Below are 23,530 nucleotides of genomic sequence, written 5' to 3' on the forward strand. Positions count from 1 at the left end.
TAAGGAAATAGGTTACATTTGGAAGAGATATGTTTTTGTCCTGAGGCATTCATGATATAAATATAGAGCAGATAATTATGTTTTAAGTCTAATAATTGCTATTAAAATGAATATAAATCTACCAAGGATTTAAAATTTTTATAGTCTTTATTAAGTCAGTAACACATAGGTCACTGATAGATATTTAAAGCTGGGGTATTTGTCATCATCACTTACTGTTTTAAAGTCAGAGCATTATATTTTGAAAAAATACTTGTGGAGAAAAAAAATCTTTAAACAACTGTGGAGAGAAAGAGAAATACAGATGGGGAAAGAGGGAGAAGAAAAGGGTGTATAACAAAAGATAAATATTTCAATGAACACCATTGGGAAAGAGTTATATTTGTACCAGTCATATCTAAATATAATAGAACAATTCAGTATGCTGAAAACAGGGTATTAAAGTAGAAGTGTTTGGGCCTGAATGTTAACAGAGGCAGTCTTCAGATTTGAGTCAGGAAGAAGGTATTTTCTTCCTATGTTCTAGTTCTATATCTATACTTTCTGTGGGTGTAGATAAGCAGCACTTTTCATAAGCAGCACTGTCAGCCCGAGTTGATTCACCTTGGAACTACTGTAATATAATCTTAACACCTACTCTCTCCTTTGGAGTATCTCAAATGTTTCAATGGTTAGGCAGTGGACATTGACCTATATGGCTTTAGGGACAGTGGACTAGGATATTGCAGGATCATAATGTTTTTAGTAGCAATACTGTTAATTACACAATGACATAACTTACGTGAATAAAATTAATGTTCTGTGTCATCCTAGGTCCTACAAAATACCTAAGCAGTTTTTTTTCCAAAACCCAAAGTTATGTTTCTGATGGTCTAAATTAACATGATTATGTGTCAAGGTGTTGATTGTTAACTTTAGGATTTCTAAAAAATATTGAACTTTGGTAAGAAAAAAAGAGTGAATGATTACAAGATAGACACCCAATAAATCTTAAGTAAATCTTTGATGTTGCTTTTAGAAATTACATATAAAGCATTGAGCATTATAGACTGAAGTTCCTACATTTCAAGAGGCATTTCAGGTATAAAAATCATTGCACTCTCGGGGCGCCTGGGTGGCTCAGTGGGTTAAAGCCTCTGCCTTTGGCTCAGGTCATGATCCCAGGTCCTGGGATCGAGCCCCGCATCGGGCTCTCTGCTCAGCAGAGAGTCTGCTTCCTCCTATCTCTCTCTGCCTGCTTCTCTGCCTACTTGTGATCTCTGTCTGTCAAATAAATAAATAAAATCTTTAAAAAAAAAAATCATTACACTCTCATGAGAAAATTAACCTATTTTTTAAAAAATTAATTTTTAGAATAAGAATTATTTTATAAGACTAGGAAAAGATAAGAAAATAGTAAATTAAAAATACTTCATAAATACTTTATATTGACTACTTATATTCATGTCTTCAAAAGTTCTTTTCTATTTATCAGTAAGGACAATTACTTTTGTATTTGGTCAATAGTCAAGTTTTTGTTGGATTTAAGAGGTATGTGTTTTTGTATTACAAAAGGATTACAGTGTTTTTGGAAAAAAAATAATCTTATGGCACTCTCAGTGGGCATTTCTACTTGGAATTTCTTTTAAAATTTGCCTTGTTATTTTCATTCCATCCAGAGCTGTTCTGTGCAAGGAACTCTGTTAGGCACAAGGGATACAAAGATGAGTAATATAAATTTCCTGCCATTAAGAAATGAAACATAAATTTGCAAGAGGATGCACTGTATTAGTTTAAATATGAATTTCATCCTGGTATTCTAACTTATCTCCAGGTTCCCAAGGAAGAAGTTTTCTATATATTTTAACAGATTTTACATCAGATCATAACAGTGAATCAAAGTAATCTATATACAATTTTTTTCTTCTTCTTTAGAATTATAGGATTTTTGCCCAGTTTAAATATAAAAAATAAATTCTTCTTCTTTTTTTTAAAGATTTTATTTATTTGACAGACAGAGATCACAAGTAGGCAGGGAGAGGGGAATGGGAAGCAGACTCCCTGCAAAGCAGAGAGCCCCATGGGGGGGCTTGATCCCAGGACTCTGGGATCATGACCTGAGCCAAAAGCAGAGGCTTTAACCCACTGAGCCACCCAGGTGCCCCCCAAAATAAATTCTTCTTAATAAAAATTTAAAAACTATGTCTCACAGACAAAGTAACAAAACATTTCCAAAAATTTTTCTTCAAAGCATTATGTGTGTGAGATTTTTAGATTTTCTGTAAAAAAGTTTAAATCAAAATGAGTTTGTGAATATTATTTTCTTATTCCTTAATTCCCTCTGTGGATAATCCCAATATGCATGAAATATCAAAACTTTTGAGGAGCCTTTGATTTAAAAACTCTATTTAAGTTTGTTTAGTCTAACATTTCCCACTTATTTAACCATAGATCCTCCCTTGTGAAATACACACACACACACACACACACACACACACACACAAATAATATACTATGGAAAACAGTCGACTAAGTTAGAGTTCACACAGCAAAGAAAATAACACCCAAGTTTTTATTCTGAAATCTGAGTGCTCTTGACTAACTGTACTTGCCTGGCCAAGTAATGAAAAGAATGTAAAGTTATTCTCCCATGAAGATTAGGTCCATGGCCCAGTAAGGCAACAGACCAAAAGGTGGGATATTGACCTTTTTTGTGTAAGTCAAAGAAAGAAGCTGTCATAAAAAGGGCAACAAATTTTTCTAGAAAAACCCGACGTAGTAGTTAACAACAAAGGCTGTGAACCTGGACTACTTGTGTTTCAATCAACTCCAGTTACTACGTGTGACCTTGAAAATTTTGCTTAATCTCTATGTGCCTAAATTTTGCTATATGTAGGTGGAAATAGTAATAGAGGCACCCATAATCACATATCATAATCACTAAATTAGTATTGTTAAAGTACTTGGAACAATGTATAGCACCTAAGAAAAAAGTACTTAAGTGTATGAATAAATAATTCTCACAATTCTTTGTCTTTGTTGGGTCTCATAGTTGATGGATTACCTTCTTCCAATTAAGAAATCCATTTTTAAATTTTTTGACAAATTCAAGCTCACTGGGATGACACCTATTAAATATCATGTTTGGGAAATTAACAAAATGTGTTTGTGGAGTGAATAAATAAAAGGAGAAGAGAAAATGTTTCTTAACACAATCTTCAACTTGTGTTCATATCCAATATCTTGGGGCATGTTCGCTGGAGAAAACCAACTACCCTTATGTAATGAGAATAACAGGTTATTTTCTATATTGGTCCCTTTTGCCTCCAAATTTTTGCCTGTGGACTTGGTTACACAATATTAATAATAACAGCATATTTACTGAGTGCTTACTATATGCCCTGTGCTCTTCTTATTGATTTTAGTGTAATTTTTTCACTGAATTCTTATTAAGAATCCTCAAGTTGGGTATTGTTATACCTTTTTTATAGAAGGAAAAATAATGAAAAATGTCTTCTTACTACTAAGCAAATTTAGAGTTTTAAAATATTTTAAAAAATATTGGAAATATTTCAGTTCTTTCAACATAGAAAATAGTCCTTTAACAAGAGTCTTTCTAAGATGGGACAGCTGGAAAGAATAATTCATAGATTATAGATAAAGAATAGTCACAACATGTCAGTTTATACATCAAAAGTGGTATCTCTTTTGATACTCACCAACCCCATGAAGTTGCTTTTATTATTCTGTGTTACAGAAGCAAATTGAAGGTCAGTGAGGTTAATTCACTTATCCATGTCCACAATGAAAATGGTCCACTTATCTCTTTAAAAATGGGCCAAAATATAATCTGAACATGAAATACCCATACCTTTTCCACTGAGGCTAGAGAAAGAAATGTTAGCAGTAATGGTAGACACATATGAAGTTATCAAATGCAGGAAGGTCTCTAGTGCTGAGCTAGAAAAACAAAACATAATTCAGAACAAACTTTAATGGGAATTTTTTCTTAATGCTCATTTAACTGTGCAAAGGCTAATTATGGTTTCATTTATCTCAAGAACAAAATATGGGGAGGTTGCTTTAGTATGTACTAAATAGGACAAACAATTATGAAATGAACATTTACATAATTTGGTATTTCCCATACAGGTATATGAACATCTCTAAATTAAGCATAGGCCTTTGAGCCACTGCTGCAATTATAGGAACTGTCAGAGGAAAATTTATAGTGATTTCTTATTGTATCTACTTACATCTGGTCTCCCTATCAAAATGACATGGAGCAACCTCCAAACAGCATAAATATATACCTCCTACCTATGTGCATATTTTGAAATCACTCCAAAACCTTCAAGTTTTAACAGAAAATACATTATTTTTCAGTTTCTGTGTAAGAAGCTTGCAAAGAGTCTGTCTCCACAGAGCAAAATAAATAAATGTCATGACTTTGTAATTATCATCTTGAAATCTTCCACATCTTAGTTTATCTATTTGAGAAAAAAATCTTTATAATGCATCAGGTACTATTTATTTCATTGTAAAGGTTGACAACCCATCAACTAATTGTCAAGAAAAATCCAAGTTTATATTAAAAGTATCCAGCATTAATTATCATGAAAATGCAAAGAAAACCTTCTAGTTCACTTCTCACTTGTTCTAGGATTTAGATCTACTGCCTAAAATTTAATAAATTCTTGCATGGCAATTAAATTTCCTTTGAATACAAACTATGCAAACTAAAAACAAAGCAATTCAGCTCTCTCTTATTTATATAAATGCAAGGAAACAGCAACGCAGTGTAAATAATACCTGAATTAAAAACAGCACATTCAGAGCACTTCAAGTAGTTTGTTGTGGCCACTCTGTGGAACATATGATCCTGGGCTCTAACAGTAGGCTAACTTGTATCTGAATTGTACTCAGCTATGTCACTAACTCATTATGGGACAATGGGCTAATAATTTCGCTTTTCTTAATCTCAATTTATGTAAATTTATGTAAAATCATAGTGATTATAAATAGTAATTATGAAATATACATTAAAATTATATATTACTATCTATAAATATTACTTAGTTTCCAATATAAAGGAATGTTAAAAACTAATATGAAATAATGAATTCTATCTCCACATTGTGCATTGTAAGTGGTAGATACTATTATTACTTTGGTTAGATTAAAAATCAGATTTAAACCGGAGGAGTCAGAGCCACGGGTTCCAAAATGTGTTATGCCATGTAAGGACTTTAGATTTCATACTGTGATAGACAAAAGAAAGCTATGGAAGAATTTTACCCGGAAGAGCACTGTGATACACTTTGCATTTTAAAAAATCATTTTGCTTACAGTACAGAGGGTGAATTGGAAGGAAAGCAGTTACAAGACCTATTCAATAGTCCTTGAGAAAATAATAAAGGCTTGAAACAAGTCAACCACAAAAACAATGGAGAGAATAGAATCTGTATGAGATTATAAGGATCTGTAAATAATGGAGCACTGTTACTAACATAACTTTGCCACATGGAAAAGGGAGGAGCCAAGAATGACACCTACCCTCCCAAAAGATGGTCAGGATGGCAAATGCAAAAGAAAGTCCAGGTTGGAAGGTGCAAGGGGGAAAGAGTAGAACTAGATGCATAAGGTAAAGCTGGTTTTGAAGAAGTAGAGTTCAAGCTGCCTGTAGGACATAAAAGCACAGAAATCTATCACATAATTTGTTACACTAGTTTCAGCTTGGAGTTCAGGACATATACTAGGTAAATGAAGTTATAAGACCATAAATAACTGCTTATTGAGATTAGATAGAATGATGAGAAGAGAGCTAAGAGTTGAACTTTAGGAAACTTCAAAATATAAAAGGCAGAAGAAAGGGGACTTAAAATGGAGACTGAGAAGGCACATCCATATAGTACCAAGAGATCAGGAGATAGTGACACCAACAGAACAAAGGTAGAAGTCTATCAAGAAGAAGGAAGTGGTCAACCCTGCTAAATGTTGTGGGCAAGTAAAGTAAGATAAGAACAGAAGAAATATCATGTGACTGGACAATTATTGGGTTGCTCGTGATATTTGCAGAGGAGTTTTATTGCAATAATGGGCATTGTAACCAGACTGTAGAAGGTTAAAGTATGAATGAAACACTCTGGTAGATGTTTTTTTCCAAAATTGGACACAGACATAGTTTTGATTCCAAATCTTCTTCCAGAATCTTGATATACCCCATCAAAAGTGGAGCCTATTTCTTATTCCCTTGAATCAGAGTAGGGCTTTGTGACTGTTTCAATAAACAGGATGAACTAGAGGTTATGGGCATGATTTCCAAGTTTAGATCATAAAGGAAATAAGACCCCCATACCCCACCCCCAGTCTTTCTCTCCCTCTCTCTATCTCTCTCATCCTTAGTTCTTAAAACCCACCAACCATGTTGTGAGGAAGCATAGGTCACATGAAGATTCTCCTGATAGGTATTCTGGCCAACAGACCCACCTAACAGCACTGTGCTAACCCCAGCACCAACTGCTTGAGTAAGCAATCTTTTCAATGATTTTAGGCCCTGGGCTTTGTGCTGTTTCAGCTGATACATTTGAAGCAGAGATGGGCTATCCCCATTGATCCCTTCTCAAATTGTAGATTAAATGTTCTAGATGTTTTAGGCTACTAAGTTTTGGATAATATTTTACACAGCCATAGTAAATTGTGTAGACATAAAGGGAAAGAAACCATAAATTTAAATTATTCTTTGGAAGTAGTTAATATCAAAGAATTACATGAGAAAAAGAAATTAAAACCAGATGAGGATAGAGGGTCAAGAATGTTTCAGTTTTTCCTTTCCTTATTAAAATAAGATCACCAGAAGCCATATAGGATGTAATATGATGCATGTTAAGAACAGGAAAAAATGATTGGTGCAAATTCCATATCCTGGTGAATATAAAGGGTATCAGATAGAGAACATAAATGGTGTGATTAGTTTGAATAGGAAAACTGATATTTGTACATATGTAGGTGCTCTTACATGTGGGAAAAGAAGCTAAAGAAGATTATTGTCAATATTTTAAGTCATCTCTATAAAATCAGAAGCAGCATCATCTGCACTGGAGAAGATGTGGTAAGATAGGTGATGGGGGCATGAGTAGAGTGTCTAAAAGCATCAGAGAGCTGTTAGCCACTAAACTGTTCATTGAGTAATATACACACATCTTTCTATTCCATAGATTTAATTATCAAACACATCAAACCTTCCTTATACTCAGTCCTTAACCCTAAGGTAATCAATATATAATCACCATTGATTAGCTTTTTCTATTCTTCTATTTTTGAAATATATGTAAGCAGAATCATAGAGTAAATATAGTATTTCGTGTTGGGATTATTTTGTTCAACATTATGCACATTAAATGCATACATGTCTTGCATATATGAACAGTTTGTTCATTAACATTACTGAATAATATTATATTACATGAACATAAAATTTATTTCATTTAATAGAGGTGGATATTTTAGCTGTTTCAAGCTTGGGGCTATTTAAAATAAAGCTTCTATGAATATTCTTATACATGACTCTGCAGCAAATATGAACGAGTTTCTGTTAATATATCGAGGAAAGGAATTGCCAGGTTAATAGGCATGCATGCTTTCACCTGCTGATTTTTTTTTAATTTTTATTTTTTATAAACATATAATGTATTTTTATCCCCAGGGGTACAGGTCTGTGAATCGCCAGGTTTACACACTTCACAGAACTCACCATAGCACATACCCTCCCCAATGTCCATAACCCCACCCCCCTCTCCCAAACCCCCTCCCCCCAGCAGCCCTCAGTTTGTTTTGTGAGATTAAGAATCACTTATGGTTTGTCTCCCTCCCAATCCCATCTTGTTTCATTCATTCTTCTCCTACCCCCTTAAACCCCCATGTTGCATCTCCACTTCCTCATATCAGGGAGATCATATGATAGTTGTCTTAATCCAATTGACTTATTTCGCTAAGCATGATACCTTCTAGTTCCATCCACGTTGTCGCAAATGGCAAGATTTCATTTCTTTTGATGGCTGCGTAGTATTCCATTGTGTATATATACCACATCTTCTTTATCCATTCATCTGTAGATGGACATCTAGGTTCTTTCCATAGTTTGGCTATTGTAGACATTGCTGCTATAAACATTCGGGTGCACATGCCCCTTTGGATCACTACGTTTGGATCTTTAGGGTAAATACCCAGTAGTGCAATTGCTGGGTCATAGGGTAGTTCTATTTTCAACATTTTGAGGAACCTCCATGCTGTTTTCCAGAGTGGTTGCCCCAGCTTGCATTCCCACCAACAGTGTAGGAGGGTTCCCCTTTCTCCGCATCCTCGCCAGCATCTATCATTTCCTGACTTGTGAATTTCAGCCATTCTGACTAGTGTGAGGTGATATCTCACTCTGATGCCGAGTGATATGGAGCACTTTTTCATGTGTCTGTTGGCCATCTGGATGTCTTCTTTGCAGAAATGTCTGTTCATGTCCTCTGCCCATTTCTTGATTGGATTATTTGTTCTTTGGGTGTTGAGTTTGCTAAGTTCTTTCTAGATTTTGGACACTAGCCCTTTATCTGATATGTCGTTTGCAAATATCTTCTCCCATTCTGTCAGTTGTCTTTTGGTTTTGTTAACTGTTTCCTTTGCTGTGCAAAAGCTTTTGATCTTGATGAAATCCTAATAGTTCATTTTTGCCCTTGATTCCCTTGCCTTTGGCGATGTTCCTAGGAAGATGTTGCTGTGGCTGAGGTCGAAGACGTTGTTGCCTGTGTTCTCCTCAAGGATTTTGATGGACTCCTTTCTCACATTGAGGTCCTTCATCCATTTTGAGTCTATTTTCACGTGTGGTGTAAGGAAATGGTCTAATTTCATTTTTCTGCATGTGGCTGTCCAATTTTCCCAACACCATTTATTGAAGAGGCTGTCTTTTTTCCATTGGACATTCTTTCCTGCTTTGTCGAAGATTAGTTGACCATAGAGTTGAGGGTCTATTTCTGGGCTCTCTATTCTGTTCCATTGATCTATGTACCTGTTTTTGTGACAGTACCACGCTGTCTTGATGATGACAGCTTTGTAATAGAGCTTGAAGTCTGGAATTGTGATGCCACCAACTTTAGCTTTCTTTTTCAATATTCCTTTGGCTATTCGAGGTCTTTTCTGGTTCCATATAAATTTTAGGGTTATTTGTTCCATTTCTTTGAAAAAAAAAATGGCTGGTATTTTGATATGAATTGCATTAAATGTATAGATTGCTTTAGGTAGCATAGACTTTTTCACAATATTTATTCTTCCAATCAAGGAGCATGGAACATTTTTCCATTTCTTTGTGTCTTCCTCAATTTCTTTCATGAGTACTTTATGGTTTTCTGAGTATAGATTCTTAGCCTCTTTCGTTAGGTTTATTCCTAGGTATCTTATAGTTTTGGGTGCAATTGTAAATGGGATCGACTCCTTAATTTCTCTTTCTTCTGTCTTGTTGTTGGTGTAGAGAAATGCAACTGATTTCTGTGCATTGATTTTATATCCTGACACTTTACTGAATTCCTGTATAAGTCCTAGCAGTTTTGGAGTTGAGTCTTTTGGGTTTTCCACATATAGTATCATATCATCTGCGAAGAGTGATAGTTTGACTTCTTCTTTGCTGGTTTGGATGCCTTTAATTTCCTTTTGTTGTCTGATTGCTGAGGCTAGGACTTCTAGTACTATGTTGAATAGCAGTGGTGATAATGGACATCCCTGCCGTGTTCCTGACCTTAGCGGAAAAGCTTTCAGTTTTTCTCCATTGAGAATGATATTTGTGGTGGGTTTTTCATAGATGGCTTTGATAATATTGAGGTATGTGCCTTCTATCCCTACACTTGGAAGAGTTTTGATCAGGAAGGGATGCTGTACTTTGTCAAATGTTTTTTCAGCATCTATGGAGAGTATCATATGGTTCTTGTTCTTTCTTTTATTAATGTATTGTATCACATTGATTGATTTGCGGATGTTGAACCAACCTTGCAGCCCTGGAATAAATCCCACTTGGTCGTGGTGAATAATCCTTTTAATGTACTGTTGAATCCTATTGGCTAGTATTTTGGTGAGAATTTTTGCATCTGTGTTCATCAAGGATATTGGTCTGTAGTCCTCTTTTTTGTTGGGATCCTTGTCTGGTTTTGGGATCAAAGTGATGCTGGCCTCATAAAATGAGTTTGGAAGTTTTCCTTCCATTTCTATTTTTTGGAACAGTTTCAGAAGAATAGGAATTAGTTCTTCTTTAAATGTTTGGTAGAATTCCCCTGGGAAGCCATCTGGCCCTGGACTTTTGTTTGTTGGGAGATTTTTGATGACTGTTTCAATCTCCTTACTGGTTATGGGTCTGTTCAGGTTTTCTATTTCTTCCTGGTTCAGTTGTGGTAGTTTATATGTCTCTAGAAATGCATCCATTTCTTCCAGATTGTCAAATTTGTTGGTGTAGAGTTGCTCATAGTATGTTCATATAATTGTCTGTATTTCTTTGGTGTTAGTTGTGATCTCTCCTCTTTCATTCAAGATTTTATTTATTTGAGTCCTTTCTCTTTTCTTTTTGATAAGTCTGGCCAGGGGTTTATCAATCTTATTAATTCTTTCAAAGAACCAGCTCCTAGTTTCATTGATTTGTTCTATTGTTTTTTTTTTTTTTTTGTTTCTATTTCATTGATTTCTGCTCTGATCTTTATTATTTCTCTTCCCCTGCTGGGTTTAGCGTTTCTTTCTTGTTCTTTCTCCAGCTCCTTTAGGTGTAGGGTTAGGTTGTATCTTGAGACCTTTCTTGTTTCTTGAGAAAGGCTTGTACCGCTATTTATTTTCTTCTCAGGACTGCCTTTGCTGTGTCCCACAGATTTTGAACCGTTGTGTTTTCATTATCATTTGTTTCCATGAATTTTTTCAATTCTTCTTTAATTTCCTGGTTGACCCATTCATTCTTTAGAAGGATGCTGTTTAGTCTCCATGTATTTGGGTTCTTTCCAAATTTCCTCTTGTGATTGAGTTCTAGCTTCAGAGCATTGTGGTCTGAAAATATTCAGGGAATGATCCCAATCTTTTGATACCGGTTGAGACCTGATTTAGGACCCAGGATGTGATCTATTCTGTGTTCCATGTGCACTAGAGAAGAATGTGTATTCTGTTGTTTTGGGATGAAATGTTCTGAATATATCTGTGATGTCCATCTGGTCCAGTGTGTATTTAAGGCCTTTATATCCTTGTTGGTCTTTTGCTTGGATGATCTGTCCATTTCAGTGAGGGGAGTGTTAAAGTCCCCTACTATTATTGTATTATTGTTGATGTGTTTCTTTGATTTTGTTATTAATTGGTTTATATAGTTGGCTGCTTCCACGTTAGGGGCATAGATATTTAAGATTGTTAGATCTTCTTCCTGGACAGATCCTTTGAGTATGATATAATGTCCTTCTTCATCTCTTATTATAGTCTTTGGCTTAAAATCTAATTGATCTGATATAAGGATTGCCACTCCTGCTTTCTTCTGATGTCCATTAGCATGGTAAATTGTTTTCAACCCCCTCACTTTAAATCTGGAGGTGTCTTCAGGTTTAAAATGAGTTTCTTGTAGGCAACATATAGATGGTTTTTTGTTTTTTTTTTTTTCCCATTCTGATACCCTGTGTCTTTTGATTGGGGCATTTAGCCCATTAACATTCAGGGTAATTATTGAGAGATATGAATTTAGTGCCATTGAATTGCCTGTAAGGTGACTGTTATTGTAAACCGTCTCTGTTCCTTTCTGATCTACTACTTTTAGCATTTCTCTTTGCTTAGAGGACCCCTTTCAATATTTCCTGTAGAGCTGGTTTGGTGTTTGCAAGTTCTTTCAGTTTTTGTTTGTCCTGGAAGCTTTTAATCTCTCCTTCTATTTTCAATGATAGCCTAGCTGGATATAGTATTCTTGGCTGCATGTTTTTCTCATTTAGTGCTCTGAATATATCATGCCAGCTCTTTCTGGCCTGCCAGGTGTCTGTGGATAAGTCTGCTGCCAATCTAATATTTTTACCATTGTATGTTACAGACTTCTTTTCCCGGGCTGCTTTCAGGATTTTCTCTTTGTCACTAAGAGTTGTAAATTTTACTATTTGGTGATGGGGTGTGGACCTATTCTTGTTGATTTTGATGGGGGTTCTCTGTGCCTCCTGGATTTTGATGCTTGTTCCCTTTGCCATATTAGGGAAATTCTCTCCAATAATTCTCTCCAATATACCTTCTGCTCCCCTCTCTCTTTCTTCTTCTTCTGGAATCCCAATTATTCTAATGTTGTTTCGTCTTATGGTGTCACTTATCTCTCGAATTCTCCCCTCGTGGTCCAGTAGCTGTTTGTCCCTCTTTTGCTCAGCTTCTTTATTCTCTGTCATTTGGTCTTCTATATCACTAATTCTTTCTTCTGCCTCATTTATCCTAGCAGTGAGAACCTCCATTTTTGATTGCACCTCATTAATAGCTTTTTTGATTTCAACTTGGTTAGATTTTAGTTCTTTTATTTCTCCAGAAAGGGCTTTTCTATCTCCCGAGAGGGTTTCTCTAATATCTTCCATGCCTTTTTCGAGCCTGGCTAGAACCTTGAGAATCGTCATTCTGAACTCTATATCTGACATATTACTGATATCTGTATTGATTAGGTCCCTAGCCTTCGGTACTGCCTCTTGTTCTTTTTTTTGTGGTGAATTTTTCTGCCTTGTCATTTTGTCCAGATAAGAGTATATGAAGGAGCAAGTAAAATGCTAAAAGGGTGATAAAGACCCCAGGAAAATATGCTTTAACCAAATCAGAAGAGACCTCAAATCGTGGGGCGGAAAAAGGGGATAAAAAGAGGTTCAGAAAAAAAAAAAAAAAGAAACGAATTAAAAAAAGAAAACGAATAAAGAAAAAATATAAAATATATATATATATATATATTAGATAAACTAGTTAAAAAACGTTAAAAAAGAAAAGGGTAAAAGTTAAAAAAAATTTAGCAGAAGAAAAAAAATTAAAAAAAAAACACAAAATAAATTAACTGCAAAACTAATGAATTATGGGAACAAAGCCATGAGTTCAGTGCTTTGCTTTCTCCTCCTCTGGAATTCCGCTGATCTCCTTGGTATTGAACCTGCACTCCTTGATAGGTGTACTTGGTCCTGACTGGATTTCTTCTTGATCTTCTGGGGGAGGGGCCTGTTGTAGTGATTCTCAAGTGTCTTTACCCCAGGCGGAATTGCACCGTCCTTACCAGGGGCCGGGCTGAGTAATCCGCTCGGGTTCGCTTTTGGGAGCTTTTGTTCCCTGAACACTTTCTGTAGAGTTCCGGAGGATGAGAATGAAAATGGCGGCCTCCCAATCTCCGGCCCAGAGGAGCCGAGAGCTTGGGGCCCCACTCCTCAGTGCGGCCTCAGAGAACAGCGCCCAATAACTCCCGTCTCCCTGGCCTGGGCTGCGCTTCGTGCCCACCCAGGCTGCAACTGGTTCAAGGTAACCCCAAGCTGAGAGCTCACTCCTTGGCTCTGTCTCTGCAGCCGGCTTCCCCGCTCCAATACCTGCAAGCTCTGCAACACTCAGACACCCCCATCCCTCCACGACCCCGCGGGACCCGGGTCCTCGCTGACCCTGTGTGGGCTTCACCCCATCCATCCTCTGGAGCGATGTCCCTCAGCAGAACAGACCTTCAAAAGTCCTGATTTTGTGCTCCGTTGCTCCGCCTCCCGCCGGGAGCTGGCCCCTCCCCCCACGGTCCATCCTCCCGTGGCCTTGGACTCACCTCTCCACCAGTCCCACCCCTCAGAAAGTGGTCGACCCTCTGCCTCCACAATTGCCTCTCTTCCTCTCCTCGATCTCCCGTTGGATTTGTAGGTGTTTGCAATGTTTAGATAAGCTATCTAGCTGATCTCCTGCTACCTGATGTAGCCTCAGCATGCTACTTCTCTGCCATCTTGACTCAATTCTCACCTCCTGATCTTATCAAACAGTTTTCCCAAGTGGTTTTACATATTTACATTTCCACAAGCAATGTATGTGAGCGAACATAAATTCGTGTTTCTTCACATTCTTTCCAACACTTGGTGTTACTGATCAGTTTCATTTTAATTGTGCTGGTGTATGTATAATACTTTTCATTTTTCTATCTGGCTTCTTGCCCCTTTTAATTAATCACTTGTAAAAATATTTTTATTTTTTATTTTATTCTTGTTTTAATTCTGGGTCCAAATCTTTTCCAGATATATGCACCACTAGTTTTTTTTTTTCCCACTCTACAGTTTGCTTTCTCTCTCTCAATGATGTCTTTTGGAGAAAAAAAAAGGCCTTTTAATTTTAATTTTAATTTTAATCTCATCTAATTTATCTGGCGTTTACTTTGATGATAAGGATCTGAATTCTATTTAAGAAATTTTTGCTTATCTTTAAGACATAAAGATATTCCTAAAATATGTTATGACTAGAACTTGAAGTTTTAAAGTTTGCTTTATATGAACAGTAATTCTTTTTATTTTATTTTATTTATTTATTTGACAGAGAGAGAGTATAGTAGGCAGAGTGGAAGGCAGAGGCAGAGGGAGAAGCAGGCTTTCTGTTGAGCAGGGAGCCCCATATGGGGCTCCATCCTAGGATTTCAGAATTGTGACCTGAGATGAAGGCAGCTGCTTTAACCGACTGAGCCACCCAGGTGCCCCTCAACAGTACATTCTGAATGAACTTTTGTGTATGATTTGAGGATGAGTTCAAGTTGCATTGTTTTCTATACAAATGGCCTAGCACTATTTATTAAAAAAAAAAAAAAATTCTTTCTCCATGCTGCTAGTGTCATCTGTATAAGCATGTATATATCAATCAGCTTTTGGACTCTATTCCATGGGTCTGTTTGTCCAAGATAGAAGAGTACCTTTTTGGTACTGTGTTTATGACTGTGCCTTTATATTAAACCTCAACTCGTGGTAGACCTGAAGCTTTTTCCTAAGATTGTCTTGGCTAGGAGTACCTGAGTTTGGTCAGTTAAGCAAAAGACTCTTGATATTGGCTCAGGTCATGATCTCAGGATCATGAGATTGAGTCCTGCTTAAGATTCTCTCCCTCTGTTGCTCTTTCTCTCTCTCTGAAAAGAAAAAAAAAAAAAAAAAGAAGAAGAAGAAGAAGAAGAAGATTGTGTTGTCTATTATTTAATCTTTGCATTTTCATTGTATTTTAAAATACCTTGACGTTTCCACAAAAATAAAATCCTAGCATGACTTTGATTGAGATTTCAGTAAACCTATGAATAATTTAGAGACAATTGATATTTTTATAATATTGAAACATAACCCATGAAATTGTATGTTGTTTGGAGATTCATTCACTGTTGATATCATCAATTTATTTCTTTTTATGACTGAGTAACATTCAGTTGTTGAATGAACCGCAGTTTTTTATTTTATTTTATTTATTTATATGAAAGAGAGAGAGAGAAAGAGAGCGAGAGAGAACATGAGTAGGGAAGAAAGGGAGAAGCAGGCTCCCTGCTGAATAGGGAGTCCCATGGGGGGCTCAATCCCTGGACCCTGGGATCATGACCTGAGCCACCCAGGAGCCCTGTACCACAGTTTGTTTATCCATTTTCCTAGTGAAGGACATTTGATTTATTTCCATTTGTTGGGTATTATGAATAAAGTTTCTGTAAATATTCTAGTACAGATATTTTCATAGACATGTTTTTAAATATCTGTCTTGAGTAAATACTGAAAATAAAAATTACTGGCCATTTGTATATCTTTTGCAAAGTGTTCAATTCTTTACACAAAATTTTTTTATAAGATTTTATTTATTCATTTGACACACAGAGATCACAAATAGACAGAGAGGCAGACAGAGAGAGGGGGGAAGCAGGCTCCCCGTGGAGCAGAGAGCATGATGCGGAGCTCGATCCCAGGACCCTGAGACCATGACCTGAGCTGAAGGCAGAGGCTTAACCCACTGAGCTACTCAGGTGCCCCTCTTTACCAAAATTTGTAAAGGGATTGTTGGCCATTCTATTATTGAGTTGTAGAAGTTCTTTCTGTATCTCGAATATCACTTATTTGTTAGATACGGCTTTAGAAATATTTTCTCTTAGGGGCACCTGGGTGGCTCAGTGGGTTAAGCCTCTGCCTTCGGTTTGGGTCATGATCCCAGGGTCCTGTCGAGCCCCGCATGGGGCTCTCTGCTCGGCGGGGAGCCTGCTTCCCCCTTTCTCTCTGCCTGCCTCTCTGCTTACTTGTGATCTCTCTCTCTCTCTGTCAAATAAATAAATAAAATCTTTAAAAAATTTTTTTTCTCTTAGTCTTTAGTTTACCTATTTATTTTCTTAATGCTATCTTTCAATGAGCAGGAATGTTTAGTGATAATAAAGTCTAATATATTAAATTTTCTTTTGTGGTCATTAATTTTTTGTGATTGCCTAAGGAACTTCTACCCACCTATTGTTTAAGAATATATTCTCTTATATTCTCTTTGAAATATTTTTCCCCTTTGAAATTTTAGTTTTAATGGTTAGGTCTACAATACATCCCAAACTAATTTGTGTTTATGATATAAGGTAGGACTTAAAGGGTTTATTTTTTTGCCATATATATCTAGTTAACTGTTTGCTGAAAAGGTTTTCCTTTCTCCACTGGAATTGATACCTTTGTTGAAAGTGAGGATTTGTTTCTTAGCTCCTTATCCTATTTCACTGATGTATTTATCAATCCTTATACCAGCACCACACTTGAAAGTACTATAAGATCTCTACCTTTGTACTTTTTCAATATACCTTGGATATTCCTTCTTTTGTATTCCCACATAAAATTACACATTTCCAATCAATGAATGACAGACATGTTGTCTGTTAGGTTGGGTCTTCTTAAAATTTGCTCAAAAGTTGTTTTTTTTTTTTTCTTTTTTAGTTCAGAGTAGAAATCTTGTACATCTTTTAATGCATTAACTACTGAGTTTCTTGTTGCTATGGTAAAGGGAATTGTTTCTTAAATATTATTTTCTGATTGTTTGCTACTGGCATATAAAAATAAAATTGATTTTTCTGTATTTATCCTGTGTCTCTACAACACTGCTAAATTCAATATTCAGTTCTGTATTTGTTTTGTAGATTTCATAGGATTTTCCACATAAGTAATCATGTTATGTGTAAGAACACTCTTTTTCTTCCTTGCTGATCTGTGCCTGTTATTTTTCTTTTTTGTCTTATGGCTAGTTTCTCTACTAAAATGTTAAATATGAGAATGTAAATCTTTGTTCTCAATTTTGGAAGTGTTAAATATTGTATTATTGAATATAATATTTTTCAAATAATTTTTCAAAGATATTTTTATAGAGTGAGGGCATTCTTTTCTATTTTTAGCTTGTTGACAGTTTTTTTTAATTAGTGTTGAATTTTGTCAGTGTTTTTTCTACAGCATTGAATATACCATATATTTTTCTTTTTTATTAAAATATTAAAATGGAAAATTAAAATGGTTGGTTTCAAATTTTAAATCAATCTTGCATTCCTGGTATAAACCTAGTCATGATTTTAATATATTGTTATATTTGATTTGCTAGTACTTTGGTAGTACTTTTACCAATATTATTAAAGATTTAGGGGTGAATTTTCTTTTTGGAGTTCTCCTTATAAGATTTTAATATTATAAAATAAGTTGGTAATTGTTCCCTACTATGTTATTTCCTGAAAAATGTCTAGACTGATATTTCTTTATTAAATACTCGAGAAAATTTTCCAGTGAGAACCTGTGATTCTGGAGTCCTGTGGAAGATTTTGGATAAGAAATTAAATATCGGGGGACCTGCGTGGTTCAGTGGGTTGGGCCTTTGCCTTTGGCTCGGTCATGGTCTCAGGGTCCTGGGATCCAGCCCTGCATTGGGCTTTCTGCTTGGCAGGGAGCCTGCTTCCCCCTCTCTCTGTGCCTGCCTCTCTGCCTGCTTGTGCTGTCTCTGCCAAATAAATAAATAAAATCTTAAAAAAAAGAAATTAAACATCTTTGATACCTTTATACCTTTAGAAAATTTGTAGTATAAAGTATGTAAAGATGTGTGTGTGTGTGTGTGTGTGTGAGTGTGTGTTATTTTGCGTCAGTTGGGCTAGTTAAATTTTTCAGATACTCATTTTTTTCATCTAAGTTAGCAAATTTCTTCCTACAAACTTGGCCATAAAGTACACTTATTTTACTTTTAGTATCTGTAGAATTTATGATGATGATCTTTTTTTTTCCAATTTTTGATACTGAGAGTCTGTACTATCTCTGTTGTGCTAAGTCTAGTTTGGTTACTTTTCTTTATTGCTACCTTTTCTTTGTTTTCTTCCCTGTTACTTTCCTTGGCTTTAATTTTTTTTTCTACCTTCTTAAGTTGGAAACTTAGATGCTTAATTTTAAATATTTTTCTTTTCTAACATTTCTTTTTAAAGCTATACATTTCTCTTTAAGCACTGCTTTAGCTTCATCCCATATATTCTGATATACTAGATTTTCCTTGTCACTTAGTTGGACATATTTTATAATTTCCCTTGGATTTATTCTTTTACCCATGGATTATTTAGTAGTATGTAATTTAATTTTTGAGTATATGAGTTTTCCCTAGATATCTTACTGTTATCTAATACCTCTTAGGTTCTTTAATTCCATTGTGGTCAGACAGTATACACTCTATAATTTTAATTACGTTTTAATTTATTGAGACTTATTTTAACACATAATCTATATTGATGAACATACTATATGTACTTGAAAGTATATTGTACAATTGCTGGATACAGGGTTTTATAAATATCAATTAAGTCAAGATTGCTGATGGTGCTGTTCAGAACATCTATGTCTTTACTGCGTTTTCTGTCTAAATATTATATGAATTGACAGAAGAAAAAAGTAAAAGGCATTATGCAGAATCGTCTGTTTCTCCCTTTAATTTTGTCAATTTTTATTTCAAGTATTTCGAGATTTGGTATTAGCTGCAGAGACACATATGATGGTTAGCTTATCCTTATGACTTGACTCTTATCATTGTGAAGTGTTCTTCCTTATCTTGGATAACACGCTTTATTGTGAAGTCCATTTTATCTGATATTAATACAGTGATTCTAGACTTTTTATGCTTACATATCTTTTATATAACATAATTTTACATATATCTTTTTACATAATATATCTTTACATGCTGTATATTTTCTATTTATTTTCAACTTTTTTCTGTCTATATATTTAAAGTACTTCTCTTGTGACAAAAATTGTTTGGTCTTGCTTTTTTAAATCCATTCTGATAATCTCTGACTTTTAATTAGAGTGTTTACTACATTAAATTTTAATACAATTATTAATGTGATTGAATTTAGGCCTTATGTTTTATTTTTCATTTGCTGTTTGACACTGCTTCCCACTCTGCGTTTTTAGTCTCTGTTACTCCTTTCTTGCCTTTGTTTAGATTATTTGAATATATTTAGAATTCCACTTTAATCTCTGTTGGTATTTTAGTTATACTTTTTGTGTTGTTATTTTTGGTTGCTTCTCAAGGTATTTCAATATACATCCATAATGTTATGCAGTGTACTTAGAGTTAATATTGTACTATTTCATTCAAAAAAAATGTAGAAACACTGTAACCATATTCACTTATCAACCTTCATCCTTTATGCTATAGTAATATTTCTAACATATATTATAACCTCCACTAGAAAATGTCATAATTTTGTTTTATATGGTAAGTGTTATTTTAAAGGAATTATAAGATATTTACACTCTCCCAAATAGTTAACAAATTATGATGCTGTTTATTTTCTCTTACAGAGCCAAATTCCTATCTGGTATAATTTCCCTTCAACTGGAAAGACTTCTTTTAAAAATTCGTATAATATAGATCTGTCAGTGATAAACTCTCTTAGTTATCTTTTATTTTGAAATATCTTCATTTTGCCTTTTATGTTGAAGAGTATTTTCATTGCCTGTAGAATTCTTTGGTGAATTTTATTTTTCTTTTAATGCTTTGAAAATTTTACCTTTTATCAAGGAGCTGAAGTTGGTGTTCTGGGATGCCCAGTGTATGAACTATGGCTGGCACGAGACGGAGGCACTGGCATAAGCCTGAAAAACCAGCAAGGTCACCAACATGCTGGTTGTTCATGAACTCAGAGACACACCTGTGGGGTTCATTGTCAGCTATTTGCCTTTCAGCCTCACTGCTTATTCCATACTGTGAATGTGATCATGTGTCATGATGTCCCCAACCTGGACACCATGTCAGGCCAAGCCTTATCTCATCATATGTGGCTTCTCTATCCACCTGGGCAAGAGAATACCTGACATATTCTGGTACCTGTTCTCTGTGCCCAAAGATGACAGACACCTGGTCATCACCATTTTAAACCAATATAATTACATCTCCTTTCATGCATATGATCCACTTGGGTACAGTGGAGCAAGAGACCACAGCAAACATGGAATTATCTTGTACTCCTATACTAACACCACACACAAAAGCGTCTTCCTGAGCACTGAGTGAGCCCACTTACCAGTCAGTACTTGACCTGGACCCAGGAGATAAGGAGGAGTCAGGATAAACTCTGTGTCTGTCTATCTCTCTCTCTTTCTCTCTCTCTCTCACACACACACACACACACACACACACACATCAGTGGCATTTCTTTTTCATCAATGAGGATAGCTTTATACTCGCTATAAAATCCTTGAAGGGTAACTCCAACATCTAGGTCTTTTTGCAGATAGACTCCATTTTGTATTTTCTCTTGCAATTGGGTCATATTTTCTTGTTTTTCATTTTGTTTTGTGTTTTTATATCATTATGGACATTGTGACTGATGTGTTTATAACTCTGTTTTCTCTTAAAGGGTTAGGATTTATTTGTATTGCCTATTCTTTCTCTTGATCCTGTTTCTTCATATGTCAAAAATACATGTATTTTAATGTCATATGTTGCATCTGAAAATTTATGGGATTGGATAATATTATATCCCTTTAGAGATGGTTTACCCTATTCTCTGATAAGCAACAGAAGGCCTATCAGCTCAATCTATTCATGGACTGAACTGACTTAAAGCTGGTTTTCAGTGTCTGTTAGGCTCAAACTTTCTCTTTTTTGCCCATGTTCCTACAGTATAGCCCTCCAGGGAGCCCAGTTGACAGTCTAGGCTATATTTTAAAGCCCTTATTCCTGGGGGCTTCTAAACTCCATTTGTTTGCTCAACAGCAGAAGACTACCAAAATTCTACTCTGCTTCACAATCACTTTTTGCTTGATTTCTTAGCTTCTTGTCATATGGGCTGAAATAGCAAATGTTTTGGGTAATAAACATGTACCTGGTGTCAAGATGACTTATTTGCACCTTTCTTCTCACTGAGATCTTAAACTTTCAAATTCAGGCTACTTTGGCTGCCCCAAACTCAACTTTTATCTTCCAAGACAGAAGAGATCATTTGAAATTCCACTGGCTTCTCTGCTAGTATCTACTCTGGCAAGCCTCTTGGTGTTTTGGTCTCTGGATCTATGCAGAATATGAACAAATGTTCCTGCAGAAAATTAGGCACACTTTAATAAATTTCCCTTCTCTGTTTCATATGGCCCCTCACACACTGGTACATTAGAAGTTCTGTCGTTGTTGTTTTGTTTTTTAATTATTCTAGGTGAAAGTATTGGTCTGCTACACATTAACCATCATAGCGAGGTGACTCAGAATGAATATTTCTAAGAAATCGCTTAATTACAGGCATACTTTTTTTTAATTGAGCTTCTCTTTATTGTGTTTCACAGACATTGTATTTTTTATAAACTGAACGTTTGCGGAAACCCAATGTCAAGCAAGTCTATCAGCACAAATTTTCAATAGCATTTTTTTGTATGTGTCTCTGTGTCACATTTTAGTAATTCTTGCAATATTTCAAACTTTTTCAAATTTTGTTTTGTTATGGTAGTCTGTGATCAATGATTACAACTCACTGAAAGCTCATGATGTTTAGCATCTTTTAGTGATAAAGTATTTTTTAATTAAGGTATGTACATTGGATTTTAGACATAATGCTTTTACACACTTAATACACTACAGCACAGTGAAAATATAACTTTTACATGCACTGGGAAACCAAATAATTCATTTCACTTACATTATTGCGATATTTGCTTTATTGTAGTGGTCTGGAACTGAACCTGCAATATCTCCAAGGTATACCTTTAATTTTATAACAGATGTTTATGATCATATCATATTTCATTGAACTGATGTTCTATAACTTTCTCAATATCCTTCTATGATATGTATGATGATGTCCCTTAAAATTTTCTGCAGTTGACATCTAAATTTATATAGCTTTTTCTGAAGAATTATTTTTTCAGAATTAATTCAAAAATATTGTGCCATCTGCAATACCACTTACAAGTGTAATTGTTGCATTTTTATTTCTAGTTCTCCAGCATTAAAGACTTTTATAATAATTAATTTTGTATGACTTAATAATTATAAATAACATCTTATTTCAATATGAATTCTCTTTTATCACTGGAAGTGCTTGGCTGGCTCAGTTCTTGAGCCTGAGTCTCTTGATCTCAGGGTCATAAGTTCAAGCCCCACGCTGGGTGTGGAGCCTACTTAAAAATATAAATAAATTTGAATTCTCTTTGATCACTTACAAAGTTAAAAATTGTGTTATATTTGGGCATGAGGAGTAATTTCAAGGACGGCATGTCAATAGAGCTGTTAGGTTAATATCCTTAATTATATCAATGGATCAGTCTATTTCTCCAGTTGTTTGTGCTATGTTTTCCATTGTATTCTTCTCAGAATTTTGTACAACATCTAAGACATAAGATGTACCCAGTCAACATTTATTAACCTGAATACATCTTTACTTTTCTTTTTTAATAATTTTAGACAGCCTTTGAGTAACATTTCAGAAGCTTTAGTTGTACATTGTATAAAATTGTGGCTTATCGGTTTAAACCATTTACCATATGTCTAATATCTTTCTTTCCTGGATGCCTCATTCTGATCTATTTTATCATCATGAGAGATAATATTCATTAGTTGTATATCTGTTATCTAGAATATATATATCTGTTATCTAGAATTATATTGGTAGGTTTTTCTTTTATCTGTAACAAACTGCAAAGGGGACACAACTATATTCCTGGACTTGAGGAGGCACATAATAACAGTTTTGAAAAATGAGGACATTATTCATAGCTGCTAGATAAAGCATGTCAGCCTGAGTTTTTGATTGGAAAAACAGTTCTGCTCGGCCATCATTCTCTAAACTCCTATCTTTTTGTAAGCAAAACTAATGTAGCCAACTTGTCATCAGTAATATGGTTTTGAGTTGCCTTTTTGGAAGTAGTAATCAATTTGCCATGATCTTTTCTTATACTGTGAAATTTCTTGACAAGCTGAAATCATGACAAAGTAGTTTATTGTTATTAATGATATTTGCAGGAAAAAACATTTTCACAAAATACTTTAAAATGTACAATATACAAAACCCTTTAAAAATTCTTAATATGTTTAAAGTTACTTGGAAGCATAA

General features: G+C 35.0%; 1 pseudogene; it reads left to right on the top strand.

Moving 5' to 3' along the window:
* Positions 1-6,997: 6,997 nt before the first annotated feature.
* On the top strand, positions 6,998-20,502 carry LOC116875088 (annotated as a pseudogene).
* Positions 20,503-23,530: the final 3,028 nt, after the last annotated feature.

This window comes from Lontra canadensis, unplaced genomic scaffold (genome assembly GCF_010015895.1).
Source record: "Lontra canadensis isolate GAN:19392208 unplaced genomic scaffold, GSC_riverotter_1.0 scaffold40, whole genome shotgun sequence".
NCBI classification, from domain to species: Eukaryota; Metazoa; Chordata; class Mammalia; order Carnivora; family Mustelidae; genus Lontra; species Lontra canadensis.